The sequence below is a fragment of the Macaca mulatta genome, chromosome 5 (assembly GCF_049350105.2).
Source record: "Macaca mulatta isolate MMU2019108-1 chromosome 5, T2T-MMU8v2.0, whole genome shotgun sequence".
Classification (NCBI taxonomy): Eukaryota; Metazoa; Chordata; class Mammalia; order Primates; family Cercopithecidae; genus Macaca; species Macaca mulatta.
This window is the reverse complement of record NC_133410.1, coordinates 195,843,401-195,853,030: the sequence shown is the minus strand read 5'-3', so window position 1 is coordinate 195,853,030 and position 9,630 is coordinate 195,843,401. Positions and strand designations below refer to the sequence as shown.

The 9,630-nt window shown below is 37.2% G+C and overlaps 1 pseudogene; it reads left to right on the top strand.

Moving 5' to 3' along the window:
* The first annotated feature begins 709 nt into the window (after positions 1-709).
* Positions 710-1,317, top strand: LOC705409 (COP9 signalosome complex subunit 3 pseudogene; annotated as a pseudogene).
* The last annotated feature ends 8,313 nt before the right edge of the window (positions 1,318-9,630 follow it).

The window sequence follows — 9,630 nt, the reverse complement described above, 5'->3', positions numbered from 1 at the left end:
GGCACATTGTAAAATACGAAACGATGATGCAAAGACCTGTTTATGTTACTCCTCTCACGAGGGATGACCTGCACCGGCTGAAGAGTCCTTTACCTTCTGAACAAGCTGAACCCACTCTTGCCATGTCAGGTTGTCATATCATGTTGGATTGAAATCATAAGTTTGTTGCCCCATGAATGTGGCAAGTCAATACATAGATATACCCATTTGCAGCGGAGAAAGAGGTTTCACTGTAGGGCTGCCAAATGAGGAGACGGGAGGAAAACTCAAACTTTGTCTCCCTGAGTAGTTTAGTGCTAGGAATTTTAAGGGTTTTGGCACGGGCTGGAGTGTAGAGATCACTGATTGGCTGAATTGTGCAGGGTGAAGTCATGGGGCCAGCAGGTGAAGAAACCGTATTCTTATGCTCATTCAGGTCTTCTGTGGGGCCTTGAGACCGGTTGACCTCTATTGTCCTGCTGGAAGTCAGGATCCGCTTAAGCAGCTCTTAAGCAAAAGCTTTAGGATTCCAGTGTCAGAGATCCTGTTTCAAGCAAAAGCCCTGTGATTCTAAGGTCAAATGTCCTACCTGTAGGAAGAGCGGGGATGCAAGTGGTCAGTCCCCAGTGCAGCAGGACTTTCAGTTTCAAGGAAGTGGGTCAAAGGGCAGCCTGACAAATGCTTAATTATAACCACATTTCTGTCGAGAATTCTTGATAACTCTGTGAGGATGACTTCAGAATCACGTAAAAAGTTGATTATAGTTTTTGATTATAGTTTTTTTGATATTACTTGTCAGAGTACAATAGCTACCAAATATAGATCTCAAATTACTGGTGGATTCATTAAGCTCCTTAGCCATGCATACTATGAATTAGCACAAGTCTATTCAACCGGGAACCCCTCAGAACTCCAAAATCTGAACCTGGTAAACAAGCACAGTGACATTATTACTTACGATAACTAAAAAAGGCTGGTGAAGCAACGCTTGTTATCTCTTTATAAGAACAACACTCAAAGGCTTACAAAGACTTTTTAGCACTCTCCTTACAAGGTATGACAAAACATGTGCAGATAGCTAGACCTTAAAAGGCAGAAAAATATGTCAAAGCATGATAGAAGATGGCAAAATGTTTGCAAGTATTAAGCAAAAGAATGATATGGTTAGTTTTAATAATGGCCCTGAAAATTATAATATATAACCCAGCCATGCTTCATAACACTGATCAGATGTTGAAACAGAAAGCACTTGAGGGGCCACAGAAAACACTTGATGGGCAACTGAAAGCTGTGGATCAAGAGACTACAGTGAATCCCCAAGGTGTAACCAAGGTATGAGGTCACAAGAAGAGGATTCCATAAATGTCTCATTACAACTGAAACTAACAGACATCCTGAATGTCACAATTGAAACAAATAAATAAAAGATGTGGTTATCTATTGAAAAATGGAGTCTTTTATTAAAAAACATTCTCACCAAGAAAACTCCAGATATAAATGGATCAACTGTGAATTTTTACAAATATTTAGGAAAGAAAGAACCTCAGCCTCATAGAAACTCTCCCAAAGAATAGAAAAAGAAAAAATTATTCCAAACTACTATTATGAGGCAAGCACCACTTGATAGCCAACCTTAAGAAGAACATGATAAGTAAAGAAAATGATAGCCCAATATCTCTCTTAAACATAGGTAAAAAATCCTTAAGCAAAACATAAATGAATAATTTAAGAGTGATATATAAAAAGAATAATTACATTACAACCTGGTGAAATTTATATTGAAAATACAAAAGTGGCTTAACATTTAAATATCAATAAATATGACATGTCATAGTAACAGAAATAACAAGAAAATCATATAATCATATTATAGATGCTAAAACAGTAATCAAATTCAGCAGTCACTTGTGATTTTAAAAAAACACAAAATTCTTAACTATAAATCAAAGTAAATTTCTTGATGTCTCACTTTCATTTATTTCCTACTATCAATCCATCACAAAGTCTTGCTAATTTTATCTTCACAATATGTTTCAAATATCTCTACCTCCCTCCATCCCCACTGCCACTCCCCATCATAATCCAGGCCCCATGACTACCTCCATCTACTATAGCCATAGCTCCTCAACTGGTCTCCTAGATTCAATCCCCGGTCCTTTAAACTATCACAATGATCTCTGTAGAATGTAAATCGAATATTGTCATTTTCTTTACAAAGCTTTCTGGAAATCTTTCCATTTCCCTGAGGAGGAGCATGGGCAAGTTTGATCTGTTCCTTGTCTATATATTCAGTTCATCTGAGGATATTCCATTTGTTTTTGTTTAAGCTGTAGTGATACTGACTTCTTCAGACACACAGATCTCTACACATGACCAAGAGTTTCACATATTGCCTCCCCTCTGCCTTTGACTGGGTTAGACAAAGAATCTTTAATGGGCCCCCTTGCATCTGAGAGCTCTTAAAACCATACTTTGCTATCTTGAGTTCACATGATATAACCTCTTGGGCTACAAAGTAATTCAGAGCATAATCTCCAAAAGGATTCCTGCAATGAACTCAGCAATTTATTTTTCTTAAACTATAAAACAAGTATATAGTAGTTAAAAGATAATAAATGCATAAAATTAGAAAAGAGAAAAAATCCATAATTCAATTTGAAAGAAAGTATTATTAACATTGTTGAATAGAGTTTTATACTCTATTTTTGATGTAATTTAATTTTAAATATTTTTCCAGATTATTGTAGCCATTTTAATGAGTCCATATTATTCAATGATGTGGCTATATCACAAGTAATTATTTCCTTTCTGATGGAAAATTAGGCTTTGATTCTTTTCTATATAAATAATATTTTCTTATATAAGAAAATTTATTTTCTATATAAATAATATTTTCTTATATAAGAAAATTATTTTCTTTTTTATAAAGGATTTTCTGAATTTAGAGTTACTTCCTTAAATTTTTCTACTTATGTAATTCTTAGGTCAAAAAAATGCCCAATTTTGGAATAATTACTACATAATGCCCAATTACTATCTAAAGGATAATGCTACTGCCCACTTCTTAAGAAGAATATGACCATGCCCTTTTTTTTTTTTTTTTTTTTTTGCTCTTCCTAAGAATGGATTTTCTTAATTTTTAAAATATTTTCTAATTGGACAATAGAAGTTATGTCTCAATTTAAAGAAAAACTTCTACTGAGTTTATTACAAGTATTTTCTATAAAGGTTTTTGGTTGAGTTGCATTTCTTACATGTATTTTATTTAGTTTGCCATTGCAAGACAACTGTCTTTAGTTGAAAAGTGTTCGGTTTGCTTAAAGTTATCAGCAGCTAAGTCACACAGTCCAAATGCATAGATTAATAAACAGTGAATACAATCCTTTATGAAGAAAATAACAAGGTTTTAGTTTTCCATGAAAAGTGCTTGAAATGACATTTGAAACATTCATTGAGTAGCTCATGGAAATTAATAATTTCTTAATGTTTATCCTTTGCTACCCCTTGCAAAGCACTATGTTAGACATAGTTAAAAGCACAAAGTTATTAAAGCATGGTATCTGCTCTGTTTTGGGGAAAGGTTGCTGATAAAATTGTTAATTAGCAGTTTATCAAGATATTCATGTCATTGTGTATTGTAAAATGCCCAGGAGCCAAATGTAAATTATTCATAAATTAATACAGGAAAAGCAAAAGCTAGATTACCGAGTTGGAGGTCACTTTACCCAATCGACTAAAATGCTCATTCACCCCTAATTATTAAACATGAATATAAATCAGCATTTCTAAACAAAAAAACACATTAAAACTTACCTTTATTAGCTTAATCAGACTTGCATATTAAATGTATGAAACTATTAAATGTTAGTCTTGATTTCTCCTTGGTAAATCTAAAATATATCTGGTAAAAACTTCATGATATAGTAAAAATGAATAGGATTTCAGTTCGTCATAAAAAATACAAAAGGAAAATCAAGAAAACAAGGGTCATTGTTCCACACCTTGCATATGAACTCTCTAAATACTGCTCCATTTGTATCATTTCTTTTTTTAAAACCCCACTTTTATTTTAGATTCAGTTTGTTACACAGTATATTGCATGCTGTTGAGGTTTGGGATATGAATGATCTCATCACCCAGAGAGTGAGGATAGTACCAAATCATTAGTGTTTCAAACCTTGTCCCCTTCTTTTTCCCTTCATTAGTCCTCAGTGTCCATGAGTACCCAATGTTTAGTTCCCACTTGTAAGTGAGAACATGTGGTGTTTGGTTTTCTTATCATTTCTAAATATAATTTCAACATTTAAAAAATTCATGTTAGCACACCGAGTTCCATGGATGGCATTGGGGAATCCTTACAGAATTTATGTTCCATCTATAATAAGCAGAACAAAGACATTGTTCTTATTCATAAAGGTTAACTTACAGTTTCTTGGCAAACAACTGAATATGTCTGGATAACAATGCAGATGATCTGTTGCTCTTGGTTAGTTATTTTTCATTTCTATTGAGAATTAATTGTATTACTACATGATAAAAAAAAAAGTTTGTGTGCAACAGTTAAACTTTAGATTTTCTACTACTAAAAAAGTTTACTACCAAGTATGTCAGAGCATTTCAAGTTAGTAGATATCAATTGGGCCCTGTGCTATGTCTAGCATTATACCGGGTGGTAGTGAAACTGGCTTTGCAAAGATTATGACAGTGAGAAAAATCTAATATGGCTGACTCCATCTTGCTTCTAGCCTAATAGGCTGGTTGTCTTTGCTCATTCCTAGGCCAAGCTAACCATAGGAGAAATTCAGTTAATAGTAACTTAAAAGCAAGGATGATGACAGGTCCTCCCAAAAAACAACTCTATCCTTGCTCAAGGACCAGAAACTAATGAAAGGCCATAAGTTTAAGATCATGAGAGGGGCCTGAATTCTAAAATGTAGCAGAATTATAGTTTCTATAATCCCCTACTGCCCAGGAATCATGTGGCCAGAGGTCAGAAGATTTGTGACTTCCCCAATTGCTTCAACAGGTAACATCTCTATTGTAGAACTTAAGACTGGTCTTTTGAGATGTTTTTCAGATTTTTGCATTCTGGCAACTGACGGACTCAAGCTCATGATAACTGGTTCTGTGGCCCCATCCAGAGGTGTACTCAGTGCACAATGACCATTTTCCACACCCTATGATTTCATCCCCAACCAATCAGCAGCACACATTCCCTAGCCTCCTGCACACCACATAATCCACGGAAACCCTAGCCTCTGAGTTCTTGGAGAGACTGATTTGAGTGATAACTCTAGATCTCTTGCATGGCCAGCCGTGTGTTAATTAAACCTTTTTTTTACTGCAATGTGACCATCTCAGTGAATTTGTTTTGTCTGTGCAACAAGCAGAAAGAACTCATTAAGCTATTGCACTAGCATTGCCACAGTGATGACAACCCAGGGTCTTCCCTCAGCACCACGGCAGGAGTGGATATGTTGACTCATGGAATAGCGGATATTAGTTCATCAAACATTCTATTCCTTAACAGTTCACCACCACCAAAACTGTCAACTCAGCTCTGCTCCATGGAGCTGACCAAGCTATCTACAAGGGTACAGAAAAGACTCAGATGGCTCTAAATCAAGAACTAACAAACAATAACGTTTTATTTATTGAGTACTTTTCATGTGATTTGTCCAATGAGAAATTATTTACATTATATGTGTATTCGTGCTTTCAACTTTTACAACACAAGAAGTTATTTTTATGAAATCCACGTTACAGATGAGGAAACGGGGGCTCAGAGGAATTGGTAATTTCACCAAGATCCCTTGACTGGTGGGCAGCAAGGCTGCGCCAGCTCTCAGATCCACAACCTACCACTCTCACTACCATATCATTTCTATGGTGTTTAACAGCACGGTCTTCTTCAGGGCAAAGCCATTGTCTCCAGGATGGCCTTCCTCCTAGGGTAAGACTCAACATTTTTTTGTAAATTGTTTCTTTACAAAGAGAGTAAAGAGATAACATGACCACCTGCAGGAAACTTCCTGACATCCATTTCTAATCTGCAAAGCAGTGGGGATCTTTCCACTGCTTTGCACTCTGATTAATATTTCCTTTCTATTGCACATCAACTTCGGTCTGGCGCCCATCAGAGAAGAAGGGAAAGCCTTTGTGTTAATTTTTTAAAATAATAATTTTAATGGAGTGTGGAGTAAAAATTATCGAAGCAGCGAGAAAATGAAATCCACAGTAACAATGTCAATCTAGCACTTCTGCACATAGCAGACATTTCATGTTCAAAGATTTCAATGACCTGTTTATTGTATTTCTAAGGGAACAAGTCTATGCTCCTGAGTATTTTTCAGAGTCTTAATGAGCAATCGCAGCGTTACGGCAATTTGCTTATTCCTCTTTAATTTATTTGCATTGAATAGAGCTTATTCAGCGAACAGGAAATGTGCTCAGTCTTGTGATCGCTAAGGCACAGAGAAGGTTGTGAGCACTTTTGAGAAAAGGAAGGTTCTGTAGAGAAAAAAGCAGAGGAAGTCATGGGCTCTGAGGATAGTACAAAGTAAGCAAGTCTGGTAACCAAGAAACACAGACAGAAAGGGGGCGTTGAGAGAAGCCAGCCTTCCCCGAGAGACGCTTGGCCTGGAACCATCTGGAGGGTCAGATGGGGAGAATGCACTGCTTCTGAGGCCTCTGAAAGTGTACAAAAGTGCTCTTTTCCAATAGCACTGACCTATGCATTCATAACTGCTTTAAATAGACCAACTCTAACAGAACAATTTACAGGCAAGTCAACAGAGCCTTATGTTCAATTGTACTTCTTCAGGTATGCACTGCCAAGCTGGTAACTGCTTGTTGGCAAGGCCTAGGCAGGCCCAGAGCCTACCACCTGAATCCCCTTCAATCCCTCACCCCCATGACTGTCATCAGACCAAAGGGGACGTTAGAAAGGTGAAAAGGGAGACCTGGCTTCTGTTTAACGTTTTATCAAAGTGTAACAACGATTCTATTTCAACATGTTATATACTCTATTCTTTTTAAAGATGTGCAAATGTGTAAATAATTATTCCAGGGCCAGGCACGGTGGCTCATGCCTGTAATACCAGCACTTTGGGAGGCCGAGGCGGGTGGATCACCAGGTCAGGAGATCAAGACCATCCTGGCTGACTCGGTGAAACCCCACTTCTACTAAAAATACAAAAAAAATTAGCTGGGCATGGTGGGGGGCACCTGTAGTCCCAGCTACTCGGGAGGCTGAGGCAGGAGAATGGCGTGAACCCAGGAGGTGAAGCTTGCAGTGAGGTGACATTGCGCCACTGCACTCCAGCCTGGGTGGCAGAGTGAGACTCCTTCTCAATATAATAATAATAATAATTGTTATTATTCTAAAATGCTGTTTCTCATGGCTGTAAGACAAAAAATGCCATATCTCACCCCCACCCACCAAATGAGCTGCTTTGCTATATGCAATAAGTGTGTTTGAAAAACAACTCTTTTTGCTTTTTGGTTAAAAAAATAATATTTTCCATTTTTTAAAAAGGTTTGATGTTTCAGAAAGTTCTATAGTTAATTTTTGTTGAAACCCGCAAATGGATCCACAAAAACGATAGTTCACTGATTATCTTTGGTGGTGAGGGGCCTCTGAAAGTTTCAAACAGACAGTGGAAATTGCTTTGAAAAGTGTAAAGAATTATACAAAAATAAGATATTATTTTGATTTGGTGATAGTACAAAGAAAAGCAACAATTGTCTAAAGAAGTGCACAGGTGTTTTGTTGGGATGTATTGAAAAGGAGGAATAGAAACACCCACCCCTTATCCTACAAATGAGAAAATATTTGCAGTCCAGTTGTATTTTCTTTCAGTACTAAGAACATGTCATGCTCTTTCTTGCTTTTCCACATGTAGTTTCTCTGCTTGGACACTCCAAACCTCCATCTCTTTACTTGGTTACCATCTTCTTTAGTCTCAGCAAAGGCATCACTTGAGGGCAGGGGTTGGTGAGCCTCCTATGGAACCGGAGGCGAGGCCTGTGCTTTATGTCTGTTTTGTCGTGAGTGTAACATAAAGACAGGGCATGTGGGAAACTCTTAACAGAATAAACTAATTCCAATAAAGCACTAGCTCAAGACACACGTGACCATGACAATGTAATCGTTGTCTCCTTGCTCAGATTCTCCTTCCCACCCTGGAATTTGCTAAGTGTTTGTGGAGAACGTGGTCATCTCTAGCATCTGGGATAGGGGTTCGAGCCGAACTTCTGTAGATTTCAGGGAGCTTGGGAAATCTCAGCTGATATCTGGAATACATGCGCACAACAAGAAGAGTTGAAGCTTCTCTCAGGAGGTTACTTTACAGGGAGGTGGGGGAAGAGAAGAGAAGATGATTACTTTCATTTATGGCACAGTTTAGCACACACAGAGATGCCTGGATGCTATTTAGGTGATTCATTGGTTTGTCCTATTCATCTACCTCTCCAGATCACAGATTCACAGCGTTTTATAGTTGTAAGGTCTGCTGGACTCCTCACACAAACAATCACTTTTTTAATGGATGAAAGACAAATTTATAGACAAAAGGACAAATAGCGTGGTTGGATGTATCTTCTTATAGCCCTAGTAATCTTCCTGGAAAATTAAAATCTATAAAAAACCCATTCCCAATGTACCAACAATACAGAATCAACAATATTACATCCAATTTGCTACAAGGCTCACATAGTATACCTGTGGCATATATAATCCAGTAAAGGCATTTGGACATGCCATTGTCCTCATTAGCTTTTATTTTACAAGAAATTGAGCTGATGGGTGTAGAAATAAAATGCCAGTAAATGAGTGCATTTGGTAATTCTGTTCTCTCCTTGCTAATTTTTAAAGATGTCCTGTGCTTCACAAGTGACTTATTGCTCCATCAAAGCTTTGTTTTTTAAAATAATGTTAAGGAATGTCGTTCATTTGAACTATAGTATTAACATAAAAGCTTGAACAAGGAAACTTCATAGAGAAAGTTATGTTTCGAAGCTTCTACTGAATAATTCAGAAAAATGTGATTTGTTTTATATGCTTCAGAACATACAAAGATATGTTTAGAAGCTTCTACTGAATAGTTCAGAAAAATGTGCTTTGCAAAAGCTATTGAACTATCTGGTGGTTGTTGCGTCTGGTAGGGTACTTCTTCCTCTGCTTGAGGGCAGTTAGAAAGGAGTGTAGGGGAAGGACTGGGTTTCAAACTTGAAGATAGCTGCCCAGGACATTCAGTCACCAGTGAGATTCTTCAGCTGGCAAAATGGAAAACAGGCACTATCAATTTAACTCGAAAGAGTTGACATAATTTAAGAAATTGAAACATTAAAAGAAAAATTAGCTAAGGTTCCTAATGTCAACAGATGGGGAGTGCTCAGGACACAGAATGTAACATTTGTTCCTTAAATCCCACAACTAGAGAGTTTCTGTAATTGGAGTAAAATTAACTCACACATAGTAACAGCATTCAACCGGAGTCCTGAGAAATACTTTATAGCAAATAGTAGGACTGGCCTTTGCAAATCATCCTCACAATAACCATTTGTTCATGGGCTCTGAAGTCGTAAGAACTTGGTTTTGGTTCTAGCTCCACTCCTCAGTAACTGTGTGACTCTACAGGCCAGCTAACT